Source organism: Chinchilla lanigera, unplaced genomic scaffold, assembly GCF_000276665.1.
Source record: "Chinchilla lanigera isolate Chin_1 unplaced genomic scaffold, ChiLan1.0 scaffold00141, whole genome shotgun sequence".
Taxonomy (NCBI): Eukaryota; Metazoa; Chordata; class Mammalia; order Rodentia; family Chinchillidae; genus Chinchilla; species Chinchilla lanigera.
Genome location: NW_004955542.1, coordinates 1901678 through 1923447, shown reverse-complemented (window position 1 = coordinate 1923447; position 21770 = coordinate 1901678). Strand labels below are relative to the sequence as shown.

The 21770-nt window shown below is 56.2% G+C and overlaps 1 long non-coding RNA gene across 2 annotated transcripts in view; it reads right to left on the bottom strand.

The window, feature by feature from the left end:
• Positions 1–16680: 16680 nt before the first annotated feature.
• Positions 16681–21770, bottom strand: part of LOC102023528 — a 5612-nt gene continuing 522 nt past the window's right edge. The window contains exons 2-4 of one of the 2 annotated variants that reach the window (XR_001232146.1): positions 21445–21638; positions 17346–17563; positions 16681–16961 (exon numbers count right to left, since the gene is read on the bottom strand). This is a non-coding gene — a long non-coding RNA (uncharacterized LOC102023528). Of the gene's footprint in view, positions 17564–21444; positions 21639–21770 lie in introns of both variants that reach the window. The other variant, XR_264858.2, reaches the window with a different exon arrangement.

Sequence of the window (21770 nt, the reverse complement as noted above, 5' to 3'; positions counted from 1 at the left end):
GGGCGGGCGCGCTGTGGAAACACAATTTGAAAACACATACAAAGCAACAAGAGGAGGCTGGCTTCTTACTTCACATGCTGAGCGGAGAGAGTAGAAAAACAAAACAAGAAATCCCAAACAGAGTGGATTTCGCAAGTGGAGGAGGAAGCAGCTTTGTAGTGCATAGTGCGAGGCTAATTAGAGACTTCACTGGGGTTTTGCAAATGAATTATTTACAATTCTTCAGAGAGAGATGATTATAATAATAACCTTTACAATGCCAAAATTAAGCTTATTATGCTCCTTCCCCTGCTACAGAAACTCTCCGAGGTCTGTCATCAAGCAAACTGTGAGAAGGAGGCCAGCCCTGCCCTCCGGCCACACTGAGGGTCAGCGCACAGCTGGCCTCGCGCGTCACCCGGCACAGGCAGTGGCCCCGGTGCTGCAGGGTGGCCGGCGTTGAAGGGGGGAGCTCTTAAACACACCGCCTCTTCCTCCTTCGGTCCTCCTCTGTGATCCAAGGGTTCTCTGCTGGCTGAGGCAGGCGAGAAGGGTTGGACAGGCCCAGAGAAATCAAAGCCCAGAGCCGGAACTGCCCGGTGTAAAGCAAGATGCGTTGGCAGAGTGAGAAGATGGGGCCGTCCCTGGGGGTCCACATGGAGAGTGTCACTCCCTCCCGTGCAGCTGGGAGTCCCAGGACTCCCCACCCCACAGGCCCCACTCCTAACCTTCTTGACAAGGGTTGAGGCTCCTCCCTGCCCCTCTGCACCTGGACTCCCTGGGAGGACACGGTGCTGGGGCCCCTCTGCAAGTCCCTAGGAACCTTGGGGCCCGAGCCCCACCGCTTTATCCAGGTGCCCGTGCCCACTCCACATCCATCTGAGGTGACTGAAGCGCTTGTCCCGGGCCCCCAGGGACAGGTCCACACCCGAGTCTGCAGATGAGACTTTGTGTGGAAAAAACCTCTATCGATGTGACTGAGATCCTCAGATGAGCTGTGTGGCTTGTCTGGGCGGGCCCCGAATATTGTGACACACGTCCCTAGAAGAGACAGCGGGGAGACGGGAGAAGCAGAGGCCGTGCAAAGGCAGAGGCAGGGACTGGGGTGATGCAGCCGCCAGCCACAGAATCCCGCGCTCCTCAGGAGCTGGAAGGGCAGGAGGACTCCTCTGCACCCCGAGTACTCGCTGAAGCTTTGGGTTTGGATCCTGGGTTCCAGAACCGAGCCAGTACCTCACCACTTGGTGCTGCCCCCCAAGCCATGGTTCCTCACCGGGGCAGCCCAGGAAGCTAACCCAGCACCCACGGGCCGTTTCCTGGCCATCCCTGCTCTGCCTGTCTGACCGCCGTCGGGGAGGCCGGTCTGGCCCTGTGCAGTGCTCAGCTGGCTGTGAAGGAGCAGCCGCTGGGGCAGGGGTGAGAGATGGCACCTGCTCCACACTGCATCAGCCCAAGAGCTCAGGCCCCAGGAGCCCACAGAGGCAGGGGTGTGGGGCTGGGGCAGCGGGAAGGCCTGTGGGGCTGCTTGGGTCAGGCACGCCGCCCGCCGCAGCCCTGGGCAGTGGTATGGGCCATGCAGATGGCTCGGTTTGGACCAGGCTGTGCAGAGACGTTGAGTAGCCAGATTTGCTGGGTCCCCGCAGTTCTTCCACACTGAGCGGGTCCCCCGCCAGGGCCAGCCTCCAGCCGCCCTCCCCTACCTTCCTGATCCTTTCCTCCGCTCCCCCGTACAGCAGCCACCACACCGCAAAGCCCTCGCCACAGTCCCCACCTCTCAGACCTCCACTGGCCTGGTGCCCCCGTCTTCCCGGCTCTGTTCACCCTCTGCGGGACAGGTCCCCCCTCCGGACTGGATGCACCCATTTCTCTCCCGCCCCTCCATGCCTGAGCCTTCCTCCTAAGCAAGTGTGTACAGTGTGCTGACTTCGGGGCTGTGATCTCGCCGGTTCCTGCCCTTCTGTGCCTCTCCCTTGGGTGGCGCCCACGAGCTGTGGGCGAGGAACTTCCTGCTCCTCCATCGCCTGTGAGAGGTCCTCGCCTGTCCACTTCTGGACCTTGCCCTTGCTGCAGTGTCTGATTGATGGTGGCTACATTGTGGCCATCTCTTAAAGGAATCTGGCCTTGGAGTTTAGGTTCTCCTGCCCAGAGCTCACAGGACTGACAGGGAGGGACAGATGTGCAGAATGCGAAGCCCGCGATGCAGTTTGGGGAGGGGCCAGAGAAACGCCTACAGAAACGGTGACAATGAAGTGGCACTTATGGATGACCATGTCTTTATGAAAGCTTCGCACTCCTAGGATCTGGGCTTAGTGAGAGGTTTCCATTTTTAATCTTAGCATTGACGTTACCATGTTTTTTGCACACAGAAAAGTAAGGCGCAGTTGTTTCCCTCTTGGCTCCAACTTTGTAGCTGGTGGGCGTCACTCTCTTATACAGCCACGCTGAGCAGCTTGCCCTGGGATTTTGTTTTGCATTGCTTTTGTTTTTTAAGGGCAAACATCAGGCTTGTCAGAAGATAACTCAGAGAACTACCTTCATGCCAGAAGCCATGAGGGAGGAGGAGCGTGGCTCAGGAGCTGCGGCTGCTCCTACACCTGCAGGGACCCAGTCGGGGGGCACCTCCGTGGCTCTGCACCCTTCAGCAGTGGAGAGGCCCCTTGAGTGGCTGGGCACCCGCACTTCCAACCCAAAGTCTCCAGGCCTGGAAGACTTTGGTAGAAATCCTCCTTCCCAGACGGACTGCGGCTCACCTGCCCTCTTCCAGAACAGACGAATGGGACCCTCTTCTTAAGGACTCAAGGCTGTGCACAGGAACACAACCTCTCCTGGACTGAGACCCTCACTGTGGTGACCCCAGTGCTGTGTCCAGGCTGCAGGTGACCTCGGGGCGAGGGCTCTGACCCAGAGCTTAGATTCTCTTCAGCAGCGAGGTGCTGGCAATCCAAGCTGGTAGACGTGTGTGGCATTCCCTGCACCTGTATGTCTGGAAATTCTACCATGAAAAATTTTAAACTATTCTCTGTTTTGTGTGGCTTTTCTTGCCTTCCAAGGAATGGCGTGGCATCCGGCTGGACAGGTTTCCCTTCCTGCTGTGTGGAGCACACCCCCGGCGACCTGCTGCTTCTCCTCGGCGGGATGCCAGCTGTCAGGACACACCCTGGTCGGCTGGTGCTGCAGAACACACTGGCTGGCTCTCTCGGGAAGGTTGGGCTCCCATTCAAGGGCTCTTCTGGGTTTTGTGGGGATTTCTGTTAGGCGAGGAGTCCGTGAACTTCCTCGTCGTCACTGGAGAGAATAGAAAGAGGGATGAAATCAGCAGACGGGAATGTCCTCAGAAGGGTGCATGTGGCTTCTTTACAACCTGAAGTGGGGAAAGCCTTGCAAGCAGTGACTACAGATCCATGTGCAGTTAAAGAAAAGCTAAAGATCCCTGACCATCTGAGGGCAAATGTTTGTAGCCCACATTGCAGACGGCAGGATCACTTCCTGATTTGTGCAGAACTCTCAAAAATCTGAGGTAAAGGGGGAGAAACAGGCAAAGAGGCAAGCAGAGAGTTCAACACAAAGTAAACGGTGCCAGTCATATGAAAACATTCAGCCTCACTCTTCATTGAATGCTTAATCTTTAGAATAAGACTCAGTACTACTTCTCATCTATTGGATTGGCAGGAAAAGAAAGTCACAAGCTTGATGTTATGGTTTGTGTCTCGATGCTCCCCACAAAGCCTCATGCGGTTGTAGGGTCTTTTCTTTGGGGGTGGCTGAGTCCAGTGTGTGACTGATTCATGGTGCAGTGCTGGGATTAAGGGCAGGTGATTGCTGGGTCAGTCCACTGATGGCTGTGGTACCGCCCTAAGCCCGGTAGACTGGGTACAACACGAGGCACAGAAGAGGCTTGTCTTGCTCCCTCTTGCTGTTTTCCACCACCATGAACTGTTGCCCTTTGCCATGTGCCACCCCGCCGTGGAGCCAGCCGATCATGGACTGAAACCTCCACAAACTGTGAGTTAAATAAACCTTTTCCCCTTTAACTTTGCATGTCGGGTATTTTGTCTCAGCAACGAGAGAAAAGTAACTAAGCCACTGAGAAAGCACGGCATTGCAGAGGCTGTGGGAAGATCTGCTGGCTTGTTGCTGGGAAGACAAGAAAGTATAGGACAGCCTGGCTGTGCCCACAGCTCCATGCGTCCATGTCCCCGGCCGGCAGCCCCTGCTCAAGGAGCACGCCTCGCAGGTAAACCCCACCGCACAGAAACACATCCATCAAGTCATCCAGTCTAGCAGGGACTATTTTTATAACCACAAAATGTTGGAAACAACCCACACACCCCACCTGGCAAGGGCTCTGAGTGAAGGGAGTCTGCACTCAGCCCCTGGGTCCCCACAACTGGACACAGGGCAGGAAAGCTGGTCCGGCCCCCCACGGGCTAACTGAGAAGAGCAAAGTGAAAAGTAAACATAGTACCCACTTCTGAATGACGGGAAAGGAGGCACTGAGTGACGCTGAAGCACACACACTCCTTCCGGCAAAGGAGACCCAGACAGAGCGGTTTCTCCCGGCTGGGTATGAGGCGGGTCGGGTAGGAGGAGTGGACGCTTCTCCCGCCCAGGGACTTCGTGTCTACTGCACCACTTGTGATTTTTTGGAAATGCATCCATGTTTTACATTTTCAAAAAATTAAATCAACAAAGGAAGGAAAAAATCTAAAACTGTATACACAGGAAAACAGTGAGCCCAGCTGCGGGTCCAGCCGCCGACTGCCTGGCAGATTGGAGTCGCCAGACGTCTGCGTCCTCGCCCTCCTCCGCAGGCTGTCTGCAATGGGACCTTGACAGACCCTCAGCGAGAGGAGCGGTCTACTCCTCCCCCTGGGGACCGTGGGGTCCCTGTGGCTTGTGAATGAATAGCAGTGGTTCTGGGCAAGTCTCCAGACACAGCCTGGAACCTGGTAGCCTCCACCGGACACGGAGCCCAAGGGACCCGGGGCACCCGACTCGAGTGGCAGGTGTGTGTGACGTCAGCCCTGTGAAAGCATGGTGGCCAATGCAGCTGGGCAGTGCCCTGCACGGGGGTCTCCCCCCTAAGGCTTTAAGCATTGAGCTGTGGGTGGAGGCTGGGAGTGCCCTCGATGGCCGGCTGAGCTTTGACCGCTCCTCATGTCTGACCGAGTCCAAGGTGGCCTAAGCTGCAGCCACCCTGCTTAAGAGTCATCTCAGCATGTTGGGGCGGGGGCACGTTGTCTCTCAGCCTGAGTTTTGGGTCTTGTGTTACGAAGCAGCAGATAACTAGAATGACAGCCCCATAGAACAAAGGAAAAACGCTGCCTCAATGATTTTTGAGGGCGGTGTCAGTCTAATGGGAAGATGATGCTTCCTACAGTTGCTCCGTGGGTTGCAGGAACCATTTCACGTGTAGTCCGTGACTGTAAATGGACGGCTACCAGGATGGGGAGGGAGAGGGGGTCGAGGATGGTGGCCCCGAATTCAGAAGAGCATGTAGGCACTGTTGTTCTGTTGACAGTGACGCCCAGGTGCCAGCTAAAACCAGTGCAACTGTGAGTGTCTGGGGCCGTTTGTTCCCACTGGCTATTTATGAACCAGGAAGGGAAGAAGGTCCTTCTCCTTCACCCAGTGCTCAAGCTAATGTCACCATCATGGGACGTGACATCCCCTGCTTCCTGAGAGGACAGCCTGGGAAGGACACACTCGCCAGGTGCTTTCCCTGTCAAGCTATAGGATGTCGACCTAACCCTAAAGAAGCCACAAACCCACCGCGGGGACACTGAGCAGAACAGCCGCTGTGCTCTCTGAAAAGACACAGTGTTACCACAACAGCCACAAGGGAGGCGATCCCATGTCCAGTAGCAGCGGGGTGGACAGACAGAGGACAGCATAGATGCATGGTGGACCAGCACACAGCTCTGAAAGGAGGGAATGCCTGCCGCCATAGGCACTCTGCACTGGTGAGCTAAGCACTGCCCGGGGCCCCCAGAATGAAGAGTGGACAACGGGCAGATGCAGTGAAGGAAGGCAGACTGGGTGCAGGGCTGGAGGGGTGGAGGCACGGCTTCCCACCAGGCAGGGAGAGGATGTCCTGCAGGTGGGAGGTGGGGGCAGCTGCTCAACCTGAGCACGGGATGCATGCCCGAGACCTGCGCGGTTGCAGTGATCACTGCTGTCAGGGGCGTCCTTCCGCAACTTTTTAAAATGTTTAACGAATAGAGGAAGGCTGAGGGAGGACGAGCAGACGTGACGGGCACGGTGCAATCCTGGGCCCGGGGAGAAAGGTGCTGCAGGGACAGCACTGGGATAATGGTGAGACTGGGGTAGGAGCTCAGTTTGAGGACAGTGCTGCTGCACTGACGCTGCGCTCCTGAATTCAGTAACTTTCTGGTGTCCTCTTACAGCGTGTCCTTCATCACAGCACTGAAATACTCAGTAGGACAGTCTTAATGTCTGTGACCACCTTTTATGTTTCAGCAAATAATGACGACAGCGCACCCTCAGTGTGCACACATTACCCACAAAGCGTGGACGTGGCCCAAGGGTAACGGCAGGCAGAGCTGGAGGGACTTTTGCTCACTACACTGTTCCTGCAAAGTACCTACAAGTCTGGAATCAACTCAAAATAGAAAGTTGAAATGAAGAACGAATGGAAGAAGAAAAATGGAAGAAAGGGCTAGGGAAGACGCTGGCACCTGCTGAGGCCCTGCCGAGGGCCAGCTCAGCCCACCTCCTTCTGGTCTGGCCTGCCTTTCCTCAGAGATGGGGAGGGCTCAGCTGAGCTGCGGGCTTGCGCAAGCCCTGAGGGGCGTCTGTGGGCAGGCGGTACGGTGACTCTGAACCAGGTGGTAACAGCCAACTCCTGGCCAGTCTCTGGAATTCCAAGGCTGGCTTGGGCATCCCTCCAGGCAAGGTAGGCAGTGTCTCGGCAGAGACCCAGGGTCCTTCCAAGTGGGCCCCAGCCGACTGCCCACTCTCCCCATGGGAGGAGGGGTCCCACGGCCAGGCTGCATGCATGAGGGTGGGCGGTGCCCTTTTCCCATGGGGTTCTGGCCAGCACCACCATCCAGGGACAGCCAGGGGTCTTTGGTTCACATGTGGCTCCTCCCAGGGACCTTGGTGTCCTGCCAGGCACTGAGCCACCCTTGCATCTTTGTTCCCACATCACACGGCTTGGGACAGGGGTCACTTGCCTTCAGCCCCCAGCCCCACCCCCTGGGCACCCTGGGAGCTCACAGTGGCTGGTCCTGGTACCGGGCTGGTGGCAGTGTGTGCAGGCTTCGTAGGAAGCAGTGGGTGCTAAGTCCTGGGCACAGGCAGACCCCTTGAAGGGCAGGAGGGGGCATGGAGGAAAACACCCTGGGGTGAGGCTGGCGCGCCATTCCTTGCTGGTTTAACTGTAAACCTCAGCTCTGGGCAGCTCTTGGGGTCCAGGGGTCACAGCTTGGCCACAGCTTGCAGTAAATCTCTGAATTCGGGGAAGATCACCCCAGGCTCCGTCCCCAAAGCTGGCTGCTGGGGTGGGCTGCGTGCAGGGAAGGGGGTCATAACATTTTATAGCCTGGAAAGGGCTGCCTCGACCTTCCTGTGACTCAGAATTAACACTCCACAGCTGGAAGGCTCCTGGAATATCACCTTTCTCCTCCAGCCTAGACCCTTTCGCCTGTCCCTCTGCCAAAAGCGGGTAGGAGCCGGGCACCCAAGGGCGGCTATCCTGAGGGGCACCATGGGACCTGCTGAGTCAGTGATGCCCAGCACCCCTCGGGGTTCCCAGTGAGAGAGAATATGGGGACGGCTCGGCCCTCCTGGACCCAGGGTGGTTGCTCCTGGCTCCAGGCAGCAGATAGAGGAATGAATGGCGCACTGGAGACAGGAAAACAGCACCAGCTTAACAAGGCCAGGCGGACGCCTTGCACAGCTGCGGCACCCACCACCGCTCTCCTGCGGCCACAGTGAGGTTTCTAGAAGGGCACGTGGTGCCTCCGAGCCTCACAGAGTGCTTTGTAAACCTGTCACCGAGCGGGAGACCTCCCAGGAAGGCAGGCCCCCGGAAGGCAGGCCAGGCGAGTGGAGGCCAAGGGGAGGAGCCGGCGGTGCCCAGGTCCCGCGTGCACAGGACCTGGCTGGGTCCTCGGGTCACTGCCTCCTTGTCTGAACAGGGCAGGACAGGGCTCCGCTATTGAAGGCGAGGAGGGCAGGCTTGGGGGTCCTGGCAAGACCGGTCTCTTGTGCTGCTATGTGGTCTCCACCAAGACCACAAGCCCAGTCCTAAAAACCCTCTGGGAGCTAATCATGTGCAGTAAAACATGGATTTATTTGTTTCTGTAGTTTTTTACATATCACATGATTTAAATAGTACGTGCTTTTCTTGCAGTCCCAGGGCCTTTGCACTGAACTACAATGACTTACTTACTTGTTTCTATGTTAATTTATGAGATAGGATCTCATCAAGTCACTGAGTTGCCCAGGCTGGGATTGAATTTGGCATCCTCCTGCCTCAGCCTCTCAGACTACCAAGATCTACAGGTGTGCGTCATCATGCCCAGATGGTATGTATCTTTGAAGCGTGGTTTTTGTTCACATTTGAGAAGGTGCTCATCGTAGGTTTGTCAAGTGTTTCCAGAGGTGAGAAAGACCCAGAGGAGAGAAGTCAAGTCACTGTCCCATGGCTGTGTGAGACAGGCGGGTGACATGGGCATCTCTGAAGCTATCTCCATGGGGGATCTGGGTGTGGACCCCCGGACCAGGGTCCGAAGGTTGTGTCCTTCCTGCAGATGCACAAGGTGGGCTGGAAATGAAGTCTGGAGACCTGGCCTCTCCTTCAAGGTCACAGGCTGAGCTCTGGGAAGCCAGGGAGGAAGACCAATCCTCCCACTCTAAGCCTGGGCCTCTCTGCCCCGTACTTGCGCCCCTACAGACCCCAAGCACCCGCAGAATGTCAGGAAGGGGAGAAGGAAGTTTAAAGCCCAGGAGCAGCAAGAAAAACACCTGCCTGAGAAGCAGCTCCGCCCGGAAGTCCCAGGAGTTGAGTTAAATGTAAAAGTATCACGACAAAGGTGACTGACTTGTGAGACGGGCCCTGTTCTAAGGGACAAAGATGTGCTCAGGTTACTGCTGTCAGTGAAGAGAGCTGCCGGAGGACACAGGAAGCCAGAAAAGAAGCATTACCAACTCAGAGCGGACTTGGAGGAGACATGGGCACAACCAGGGCACGCCTACCATCCTGCCATCCGCGCCAGCTCCAGGGACTCCACTTCCACCCTGGCCAGCACCGCTGACCTCCCTGCACTGGCTGGAGTCTGGCACGAGCTCCTCTCTCTAGCCAGGGCCCACCTGTCACTGTTGGTTTCAGAAGGTCCCCGTGAGCACAGCTTCACCCTGGTTGGGTCAGCAGGCAGTGCCTGAGTGGCTGTGGGTCTGTTTCCCATGCCAGGGAGCCCGGAAGTCTGAGGTCAAACCAGACCTGGCATCCGGTGGGGCTTCGCTCTGGCTCCGAGACTTGGGGGTGGGAGTGGGGCAAGTGGGGCACTGAGCCCAGTCCTGAGGGAACGCACATGGTCCCCCCGCCAGGGGCCCACCTCTAGGACCACCACCTTGTGGGGTGAGGACCTCAACACGAATTCAGGGTCCAGAAGGGAGGGGCCGCTCCCGAAGGGAAGCAGCCCACGCTTGGTGAAGAACTCATTTATGCCAGGTGTGACGGCCCACTCATCCCCCGTAGGACTCCAGGGTCACGCCCACTGGGCTGTCCTCCCTGGCGATGGCTTTCCTCCCTGGGCTGAGGTCAGCAGCTGTGGGTATGGAGACTGAGCAAGGAGTTCTGTGGGTGCAGACCCTGGGCGCCAGGGTGTTGGTCTCTGTGGGGCTGCCCCACGCTGCCCGAGGGCCAGGAAACTCTGCCTTCAATCTCACCCGCTTGTTAGGAGACTCAGCGTGTTCTCGTTTCCACTTTTTGCGTAATTTTTAAAAAGTTCTGTCTCTGTGTTCTTGTTTTTATGTGTTGCCCCCAGGCCACAGCCGCTGAACAGGGAAGGACACTGAGTCCTGCAGTGCCCCGTTTGCCCGTGGTTTAATCTGTCGCGGCAGCAAAGGCCCCACGGTTACCGGCCCCACCAGCCTCATGCATCCCACTCACCGTGACTGTCGGTTGCCTCCTTTAATCTCTCTGTCTTCTCTGGCATGATGCGCTTCTCCGAATCCTTCTTTCCCTTCACAGCAGTGCAGAGGCAAATGGTTTTATTTCTATTCTTGCAGCTCTGTCCTGCACTTTTAGTCTACATTTTTATTCCACCCTTTTTCTAATTCAGGTCAAAGTACATCCTCTTGACAAGTGAAGAAAGCAAGTAAGTATATTCTACCCTGCCTTTGTCACTACTGCTATTATAACACAGACTGTCAGGTGCCTTGTGCCGAGGTTACGGACGAGCCCCGCCTGCCATGGGCACGGCTGCGGGTTTCTGCCTGCTCACCTGCCCGAGCGGCAACTCTTGGGCTGCGTCTTGTTTCCGTTTTGGGTTGTCTGTGACCCAGGCGCACCCCCACCCCCCGACCACGCAGTGCCTCCCGGATTGTGCCTGTCACGGGTTTGTTTTTATTTCAGTGAACATCTTTTTAGTTTCTAGGTTTTGTAATTAGATGTTTTTCACTTCCAGCACTTCTGATCATCTTCGTTTTTTCCAATTTTGGAGGATGACTGGTTGCTCTTTCTAGGCGATCACCTGCTTTTCCTGTGTTTTTTCCCAGTCTTCTTGTGAGCCCCCTTTCACAGGGCAGCTCTGCTGTGCGGAATCCGGAGACCTGCTGCGGTGCGTCAGTGCCTGGGGAGCCTCTCACACTATCTGCTCGCTTTCCTTTCCTCCCCCATCCCTCTCCCTATCTCCCAAAGTCTACCTTCTGGTTTTCTGCTTTTTCTCCTTTGCTTCTTAGTTCCTACTATCTATTTTTAGGTTACTTATCTAACAGAAAGCATGGGATTTTTTTAACTTTCTGAGCCGAGCTTGTTACACATGATGATGGTCTCCAGTTCATCTATTTTCCTGGAAGTGACAGGATTTCTTTCTTCTTTATGGCTGAGTAATATTCCCTCTTGTGTCTTCATCCATTCATCTGTTGAACAGCATCTACACAGTTTCTCTTTCTTAGCTATTGTGAACTGCGCCACTATGAATGTGAGCGTGCCACGTCATGAGTGTGTCTGTGGTCTTTCATGAGTAAGTTGAGGCGTAGTGTGGCTGCAGCCAGTGGTTTATCTACTTTTAGTTTTCTGAGGAATCTCCACACTGATTTCCACACTGGTTCACATTCCTACCAGCGCTGCAGAAGGGCTCCTCTCCCCCACAACCTCGCTAACACCGTACGCTGTCGTGTGTGCTGGGTGACAGCCAATCCAACTGGGCTGAGACGGAGCTACTGCACTTCTGACTTGCATTTCTCTACTGGCTAGTGACGTTGGACAGTTTTTCCTGTATTTATTGGCAATTTGCACTTATTCTCTTGGAAATTCTCATTCACTTCCCTGGCCCTTTAATTCACCAGCCTGTGGTTTTCTCGGTGCCTTGGTGCTGAGTTCTTCCTGTATTCTAGGTCTCAGCCCTCTGTCAGAAAAGCCGCTGGTGGAGGCCGTGTCTCCACTCCCCTGGTTGTTTCCTTTGCTGTGCTTCTAGAAGCCTTCTGATGTGACAAGGTCCCCTTGGTTGACTCTTGACGCAGCCTGTGCCATCCAGGTCCCGTTCAGCAGTCTCTGCCTGCGCCTATGCCTGCGCCTATGCCTGTGTTTTCTTCTGGGAGTTGCAGGATTTCTGGCTATAGACCGAGGCCTTTGATCCATTTAGAGATGGTCTGAGTACAGGGGAGGAGCCAAGGACCTCACTTTGGTTCTGTGTGTGGACCTTGTTTTCCCAGGCCCTCTGTGGCTGTGTGGGGTGTTGGCTGTTTCCTGTCCTTTGTTCTGTCTGTCGTTGACATGACTTTTTTTTGCCAGTGCCGTGTCATGTTTGTTACCATGGCTCTGTAGTATAACTTGAAGTTAGGGATTATGATCCCATTTTAGGGGAGCTCTAGTTCTCCCCCACCTGGTCTCTCCACCTCCCCACACCGTCCCGCTGCCCAGTCTCCCATCCACGTCCATCGGCTTGTGGTGACCCCTGGGAGCCAGTTCCACAGCTGGCTCAGAGCCTGTCCCACGGCACAGTATGGATCCTGGGGACACCTGAGGGAGGAGTGCCGTGGGCTGAGTCCTGGGCTGGGTGGAGGACAGACCCTAGAGGCCCTTACTGGACCTTTCTTCTTGCTTCCTTGTGGGCCGTGCAGCAGCCCTGATCCTCCCCGGGGCCTCGGTGCCCCTGCACTCTCCGTGGAGCCCCGTCAGCCTAAGTGTATCACCCCGTTTCTGGCTCTGAGATGCTCGGCTTGTTTCTAGGGTGGCTGTGACCTAAAATACATCTTACCTCTTGCTGCTTTGGAGCAGGCAGGGCCTCAGAGCATGCTGAGCTGCCTGGAGGGTGAGCGGCTCTGGCTTTGTTCTCTTACAGCAACTTCACTCCTACGTGAGCCCTGTGGGGCAGGACAACACAGGTCCAAGGACCAAAGGCCCAGAGCGGTCATCAAAAGGTGGCCACTGCCCTGGCCCTTGCAGCTTCTTGCTGCCCGCAGGCTCAGGACCGTGCCAGGGGTGAGAACCCAGGGACAGCGTGGCCGGGCCTGGGCTTCCCCTGCTGGGCCTCTGACCTGGGCCTTGGGACCCATCTCTGGAGTTGCTCTCTCCCTCCTGCTCGCCCCAGCTTAGGGTCTTATGAAATGGGCTTAGGGTTTTACAAAAGACAGACAGAGCCCTTGGCTTCAAGCTGCTTTGGCTTTCTGCCTGGAAAAAAGTCCCTGGGGCGGGGGGAGGAAAGTACAGAGAGCCGGGTGACCTGCTTGAAACTGGATGGGGGAGAAGGACAGAAAGTGAAACAAAGACTAAACTCTCCCAAGTGATGGTGCGGGGCAACCAAAGGGCTGGACTCAAGCGAATGAACCATCGCGTGAGAACAGCTCTGGACTGACACCACGACAGTCACCGAGTCTAGAGCTGGGGATACTTCCTGTGGAGGCCACGGCCCCCAAGTCTAACTCCAGGAGGAGGCTGCCGCCAGCCATGGCAGTGGCTCCCTTTAGCGACACACTTGCTGTTCACCAGGCCTTAAAGACCTTGTTCTGCTCAGTACGTCAGGAAACGCCGCGTGTCTCTAGAGTCTAGCCTCCCTAGACTGCAGGGGGACTGTGTATGTTTGAGCTGAGACCTTCAGAGATGACCTACTCCACAGCAGCACTGGTCACTGGTAGTCACATCTGTCCTCGGCTCATCAGCCTGTCCCCACAAGAGAGCAGGACAAGGTGGCCTGGTTCCCAGGGCCCATTTGGCACCAGTGCATGGGGCCTCTGGGTGAGCTCTGTCCCCTGGACCTGCCACACTGCTCTGTGAAGGAGGCGCAGGGGCGGGGTGGGTGGTGTCACCTCCCAAGGACATGTCCACCAGGAACATAGAGAGCGACCCCAGCTGGTGACGGGGCCATTGTAGGTGAAATTAAGGCGACACTCAGGAGAGCTTTCTGGCCCAGGGTGACCCCTGAATCCAGTGACACTGTCCTTGGTAGGACGGAGACCACACGCTGGTGGCACCGAGGTGGGAGTGATGGTCTGCAGGCTGGGAGCCCACGCGGCCACCTGCAGCCCGACGTGGGGGGAGCTACCCTGCTGCCGGGTTTTAGACCGTGGCCTCTAGAACACAGGAGAAATTCTGCTGGTTAGGCCTCCAGTTGGGGGATTTGTTATGGCAGCCCTAGGACACTAATGCAGGGGTGAAACTAAATACAAGGTGTGATCGAAAATATGGTGACAGTTTACATTTTTAAATTATAGTAAAGGACACATTACCATTGATCTCTCTCAAAATACTCACTTGGCTTCAAATACATTTTGATCTTGCCACTTTCTAAAGGGCTGGAGGTGCTCGTTCCTGAATGTATTTAGTTGTGCTGTCACAGCTGCTTCGAAGTCCGGAGTAGATTCAAAATGTGGAACTTTCACCGTCATTTTGACTTTGCTGGGGAGCCAGACGTCACAAGCGCCAGATCAGGTGACTGAGGTGAGCGAGGACGTGGCATCGTGTTCATATGAACCTGCCTCGTGTTGGATGGCATTGGCAGCAGCACTCTCAAACTGACCCTCACAAAAGAGGGCTTCCAGACCTGCTTCAGAAGGTGGCAAAAGGGAGAATTTCGAGGGGATGAATGGCAATGTCTCTTGCTGTAATACATTTTAAAATTTAACTATTCGTTGTATATTTTGGTCACTCCTTATAGTCTCAAAGATTCTTTACAAAGCAGCCTGGATGGGGAGCTCTCTGAAGAGCACAGCATCACCATCACCATCACCTGCACTTCGTCTTGATTCTGAGGTGTCTAAGGGCACCTTGGAGCTGCTGCCCATGAACCTGAGAGGGCTGGGCAGGTCCTTAGCCCAGGAAAAGGGGGAAGCCTCTTACCGGGTCAGGTCAGTGGCCTCACTGACTTAAAAGGTCCTGTGGAGACAGATCAGCCTTACTTTTGGTAGATTCAGATGAAGCCCTGGAGGAAGGGTCTGGCTTCTGTTCTGTATAATACACTTTTGTCCAGGGCGGGCTGTGGTCCCTATAGCCAGGCCTCCCAGGGAGCAGGAGGGTCCCTGTCTGGGGCTGCTTGGCCCAGATGACCATGAGCCCCTTTAAACCAAGTTGCTGGTTTTTTTTTTTTTTTTTTGGTACAGGGACTCAAATTCAAGACTTTATGCTTACCAGCCAGATGCTCATGCCAGTGAGCTATATCCCAGGCCTAGCCCGTTTCTGGAAGTCCATATTCTGTGGACTACTTGAGGTCACCAGTGCCACCTCTGTCCATGAAGTCTGAGACTGTAATAAGCGAGCCCAGGAATCTGCATTTATATGGAGCACGGAGACACAGGGACAGCGGTGGGTGCCGAGGAACTTGGGCTGCAAACCCAGCTCCAGTTCAGTGGGGGCCACGCAGGGAGCGCCGTGGGGCTCAGGACCCGGCTCCCACGCAGGGAGCACCGTGGGGCTCAGGACCCGGCTCCCACGCAGGGAGCACCGTGGGGCTCAGGACCTGGCTCCCACACAGGGAGTGCCGCCCTTCCGGGGGCCTCGCCTTGCTCGGGCTCAGCCTTTCTTCTCATTTCTCCGCGTTGATCACGACTGAGAACAGGACAGAGCTGCTTCGTCATAGCCGATGCCCTTTTCTCATCCCATACTTCCTCAAACCCTGTCCCCAAGACTTCTCTGCTTCACCCTCAGTCGGTCTCCCGGGCAGCCACCCCTCCTCTGGCTGCTCACAGCATCAGGGACCCTATCTCTGCTGCCTGCATGTGACCTGGCTCTCAGGACTCAGGGCTCCCTGGAAGCAGGAGCTGCCTTTTTCTTGCTTCTCCACAGCCATGCTGATAGCAGGCACTTGCATGCAGTGGACCAGGGGCAGCAGCAGTACCAAGCCCCAGGAATTCCCTGACCTGAGCATGCAAGAGTTTGTTCTCTTGTTCCCGGTTGGCCAGAGTCCTTCAGCCCAGCTCAGGCAGAAATCACAAACGTGAAGTGTGGTGGCTTGGATGCTGGCAGGGACCTGTCTCAGTGGCTCTCCGCCCTCAGTGCCCCAGCTCTGAGCTCCGAGCACCAGCACTGGTTAGCACTTAGCATCACAGCTCCTGTAGCTCCCAGCTGCCCCCGGCTCCTCGGGACCCGGGCTCAGAGTTCCCTTAGTGACCATCAGTTCTCGCAGCAGCTGCTGCCGTTGGGGCTCATCTGCTGGTGTCTGTGGTTTCTGCGGGTCTGTACCGCTCCTGGCCTTTCTGCCGCTCGCTCCCTGGAGCTGTCCAGGGCTACTGGCGCTGGTGTTACCAGCTCCTTCTCCATGCGACCGGCTTGGCCTGCAGACATAAGAACCGCTGGTAGATGACAGGACCCCTCTCCTGGAGCCTGTGCTGTGGCATGGGGTGGGGGTAGCACATGGGGGGCCCTCTGGACAGAGGGTGTGCACCAGCGTGGGTGGGCACTAGACACTTCTCCTGCCTTTCTGAGGACTCGCCCAGTAACAGTGGGATGGCAGGGTCTAGGCAGCATCACCAAGAGTGCCTGCAGGGCAGAGTCATCTGGGATAGGTCCACATTTCAAGGCTGCTGTGACCAAGGCAAATGCCCACTGGATTGGCCTTGGCATATCTGGGACAGTTGAGGATGTCTTGGTGACAGCTCAGCAAACTACAGCCACATAGCTAAGGATTCCTTAAATACATTGGAGCTTAGTTTATTTTTCTCACTTAAGAAACCTACAAGAAGAATGCTGCTGGCTCTGCCCCAGCAACTCAATGGCCTGAGTCCAGTGTCTCTGCAATGCTCTTGGCCTTTCCTCATGATCGTAAGATGGCTGCCACAGCTCCAGCCATGAAAGAGGGCAAAGCCAGGACTATCTGGAAAGCAGAAGCCTTCCAGGACCTCCCACGTGACTTCCACTCATCTCTACTCAAGGCCAAGTCATGTGGCTGCCTCAGAAAGTGTTTTGTTTCTCCAGGGTGCAGGACGGAGGCAGCCGGCAGAAGTGGTTCTCTGCGCCAACAGTTTGGACAAAACAACGACCCTCCTGGAGCTGCTGACCAGAGAACAGAGGTCCTCCAAAGGTGAGTTACATTTATTTGGGAATAAAATAAATAACCTTGCCATGGGAGCACGCGTGGCCTGGTAAACTGCGGGCGTGGCTGGGGAGGCTGAGAGCAGGATTGCACAAGAGGCTTGGAACACAATCCCTGGCTGCTTGATCAAAACCAGGGCGGCTCCCTGAGGCTGGCTGGCCGGCCGCTGGCCTGATGTCCCGGCAGAGGCATCTCCCTGGAGGGTCGTCCTGGCCTCTGTCACCAGCATCGCCAGCCCCTTCTGAGGGGCCCCTGCTGACTTGGGGTCTCATGGGGAAACAAAAATGAATGATTATTAATGGGTACAGAACACACGTTCAGCCCTGAGCCTCCCGCCCGGCCCCCTCCAGCCATCAGACCTCTGTCCCCCGCTCCAGCCCGAGTTCCTCTGTCTCTGCCATCACCTGTGCAGCCTGCAGCGGGGGCCCGGGAGAGAGACGCAGGGATCAAGGTGTGTGCCCTCCACTGTCCCCAAAGTCAAGCCTTCGGAGACTCCTGCCCAGGCCCAGGCCCAGGCCCTCTGTCACCACGAGCCCCGTCCCTTCATCTCAGCCCCTCTGCTGTGGCAGGGATGTCCCTGTATCCCAGCCATTTCTCCAGCACTCCCCAGTGGAGTGCTCAGGGCACAAACTCGCCGCACACCATACTCACAGTGTCATCGCCAGGAGCGAGGCTCCTGGCCGCAGTTTCTTCTCCGAGACCTGCAGCTTCTTCTCCGGTGTAGGTACGAGTCCGCGCTGACGTGGCTTTCCTGCTTTTTAGGCACCATATTCCTTACGATTGAAAAAATGATCAGAGTTCAGGGGCTGGGAATTTAGCTCAGTGGTACAGTGCCTGCCTGGCAAGTGGGAGGTCTTGAGTTCGATTCCCTGTGCCAGAGAAAAACCAAAAAAAAAAAAAAAAAAGAAAAATGATCAGAGTTCATTTCTTCCCATTTACAATTTTTCATTTACTTGCATTCGGTGAAGTCTGCAGACCATAAAATGGACCATTTTAACTGTTCATGCTAAGGAGCTCTGACAACCAACACAGCCCTGTATTCATCACAATTTCCACCCGGACTCCAGCTGACCCATGGCTGGGCATAGACCAGCTGTGATCCCCCCAACGCAGGTGCAGGTGCTGACCAGAGAATCACGCACACACGTGCACGTGCACACATGGACACACACGCGCACCAAGCTCAGCTGCAGAGCTCTCCCTTGTGCACCTTTTGCACTGCTGGACCTGGAGCCTAAAAAGCCCTTTGGCCGTCTGCACTGGACTTTCCACACATACATACGAGAATTTTCTCGCTCTGCTGCTCTCCCTGGAACGTCCCCCAGCTCCTTCTCTCCTGCTCCAGAGCCAGTGGCCTTTCCTGCCCCTTTGTGTGCAGTTTGGGACTCGGGTCTATTGCTGGAATAGCCTTAACATCCAACAGGTAAAAAAAAAAAGCCAATAAAAAGGTGTCACACAGCCCTCCCAAGAGGAACCCTGCCCTGCTCCCTCCACTGGCCCTCTCTGATGTCCCTGCCTCACACCTCTCAGCCAGGCCAGCTTCTCTGGGGCCCTGCTGTCCTCTGGACCCAGGTTCTGCGGAGCCAGCCACCGAGCCTGTGGTCAGAAGCCTGAGCCCTCATCTGCTGCAGAGCAGGAGAGATGGTGCCAGTGCCAACGCCACTGAGCACCTCCAAGTCCCCCTCCCGTGCTGGGGGATACGCCTTCCTCAACGGCACACAAGGGCCTCCCCTCTGCTGACCTTTGCTAGGTAACAGTGACAGTTATCAAACGCTACTTCCAGATGTTTTTTAGAAAAATTGGCACAGCATGCACTTCAAGGGGAAGTTGACATTTTCATAAAAGACAAGAGAATAGCTCTCTTTTTCCCCTTTGTTTAAGAGCAGTCTATGAAGCCTGCACTTGGAAAACTCAAGTCTGGAAATTTCCCCACTGTTACATAATTTCATGGCTTTCAAACAGTATTTCTCATCTACTAAAGTTCTTAAATTTGGATACTTTAAAACTCAAGGGCAGAATTTTTTTTCTAACCTCTTTGAAAAATCTTCCAAATGGGAGGATCTTGTGAAATTTAAATCAATTTGCTAAAATATGTTCACGTGTAACTCCCCCAATTAATCTTCAAGAGCCAATTATCAACATCAGAGAAGATGAACATAGACACAATTTTAACAAAAATGCTTGCATAATTCATAGAAGGGATTGAAAAATGAATGTATAATTCAGTAAGCACAGCATTCTTCCTTTGGATCTATGTGACTTTATATGCAATCTCCTTCCCAGCAATGGTAGTCATGAAAACCAAGTCACAAAATAAACTCACCTCAGTACCAGGCAGCCAACAATGTGCTCACACTGAAGTTCTGCTGTTCGTGTGTCTCTGATGCGCACCGGTACAGTGGTGCAGAGTATTAGCTGCCTTTCCCAGGGGAATCACTGCTTCTACCCCAAGCTCACCCTGCTTCACCTGCCGGTGCTGGGGAGCTGGGCCCTAGAAAGGGCTTCTTTGCAGGTGGTATAGTGTCAGACTCCGCCAGTAGGGGGCGCAGGAAGGAATTCCCAGCTTTCCCACTTGGGGAAACAGCAGGCTGAGCTACGTCATGAAGCAGGCAGCTTCCCAGTGAGTCCTTCTGCCCCAGTGTCCTCCACAGGAGCCCAGCAGAGCTCTTGAGCATCTCCTCGTGAGCCCCACCACCCCCCTCACCCCAGCTCTCCAGCTACCACCTTCCCCAGGACTCCTGGGAACCCAGAGATGGCCCTTGGCCACACCCCAGAGGCAGTGGTCGCTAACTGACCTGCAGTCCCTTGCTCTGTGGTGCCTGTGTCACCAGGAAGTACCTCTTAGGGTGACCGTCCCCTGCCCAAACTGCGAGGCAGGTGCTGCCATCAGCCACGGGACCTAGGCAGCTCCTTATGGGATGCAGGTCTGCTCAGCCGCTGGTGCTGAGGTCGGCTCTGTTGGTGCTGCTGGGTAATGCTGGGTGCTGCTGGGGCAGTCGGGTGTAGTGGGGTACTGCCAGGTTCTCTTTCCCCTCAAAGTGATTAAAAACCCAAAACCCTCTCCAGTGCCCTGCTCGCCCAACAGAAGTGGCCACGTCTATGGCAGGCAGGGCGCCCAGGCTGGAGAGAGGCACTGAGACCTCCACAGAAGCACGCAGAACCCAGGTCCCCACGGCAGGATGGGCCTGGGGAGGCCCTGAGCTGTGGGGACTCAGCCGCTGCCCTTCCTCCTTGCACCCCAGGCCTGTGAAGCAGAACTGGTGCTCGGGAAGCGTGGTTTGGGGATGTGTTTGGGGATGTCCTTCCCTCCCCACCCCGGCGCAGATCATTCACTGTGTCCGAGGAAACGCCTTTGTCAGATACACACTGAAGGTGTTACCGATTACTCTGCACAGATGCTCCTGGGTATCTCCCTCGCTCTGGCAGGGAGCAGGAGACAGGCAAGTTGCACAGGTGGGACAAAAAACAGCGTCCTGTCTGGGTGGGGCCCTCCCTTCCCACAGGAGGCTCTGCAGGGCTCGAGGACATCTGGTCATCTCTGCCCCCTCCTCTGGGAAGCTCAGCCCCTTCCTCTCCGGAAGTTTGGCAGGAATCAGCCCTGGCCGGTGATTCAGCTCAGTGGTGTGGCACCTGCCCGGCAAGCCCGAGGTCCTGAGTGCAATTTCTGGTACCGAAGAGAAAACAAAAACCAAAACACCAAATACCAGACCTCCTCCCAGGCTCCGGGGCACCTTATAGATCCTCCCCCCTGGCCTGTGTTCCAGCAGATGTCCAGTGGGGCAGACCCAGGACGGGGCACCCCCAGATACAATGAACACATTGCTTCCCCAGGGATCCCTCGCAGGCGGGAGGGAGGGTGCCTGGTTGGTTGTGGTGGCTGGCTGTAGTTCTTCCAGTGGGAGCAGGGTTCCTGCTGCCTGTGCACATACAAATGCGTGCATGTGTGTCTGTGCTGCTGAGCGGACCCCTCCACCTCACCTCTAGGTGGCCTGGCCTGCAAGCCGCTGCCAATGGTATGGATCCCTCCTGGGAGCTGTCTGGGCAGAAGGGGCGGATGAGCCTCCTATGTACCTGCACGAGCAGGTGCTATCTGTGTCTAACTCCGTGGGCCAAAGACAAGCAGACAGAGCTCAGCAGGATGGGCAGAGCTGGCCCACGTCCTGGCCCGGCCCTCTCGGGAGGGCACCCTGCATGAGGCTGGCAGTTGCGGCGTGCGCCTCAGGGAAGCCCCTGCCTGCCCACACCCAGAGACACAGAGACCCAAAGACACCCCTGGGCCAGCAAAGCCCCTCCCTGCCTGGGAGACAGTAAGGGGGGGCAGCCAGGGTGGGAGGGGCTGGGGCAGGGTGCAGGGAACCCATGCCTGCTGAGGACCCCAGGAGCCTTTCTGGGCCACAAGCCTTGAGGAAAACCTAGTACAGGGCGGTGGAGGATGTCACAACCTCACACGTACACACAAGAACGCACACGAACACGCGCACACGGGAAGACACGCACACTCAAACGCACACAGGAACATACGTACATACTCAAACGGACACTGGAACGCATGCACACGCTCAAATGCACACAGGGACACATGCACACACTCAAATGCACACACAAATGCACACAGGATGACAGGCATGCACACAGGAACACGCACATAGGAACACATGCACACATACATGCACGCAGCAGGCTCCCCGGGACCTCAGCACCCTAGAAGGCCACCCTTCCCCTGGCCCGCCCTGCCCACCTGTCCTCCCACCTCGCTGCCTCGTCCCACGCTGATTCACGGCCGCTTGCCCGCGGGACGGCGCCGAGAAGCCCAGGCTCGTCTTCCGTCCCGGGCTGCATTCCTCGCGGGGCAGCAGAGTTCACGGCGGGGTCGATCCTCCCCGCGGGGGCGCTCTGCTTTCCCAGCTGCCCCAGCCAGGTCCCGGCCTCCGCGTGGGCTCTGCACTGTCGTGACGAGGGCCACAGTGGCGAGGCGCCTGCGGGGCCCTGCGGGCTCGCTGCCCCTGTGAACGTCCCCCGGGGCCCCCGTCCCTTCACACGCTCCGCGTGGTCCGGGCACCCCCGAGGCCGCGGCTG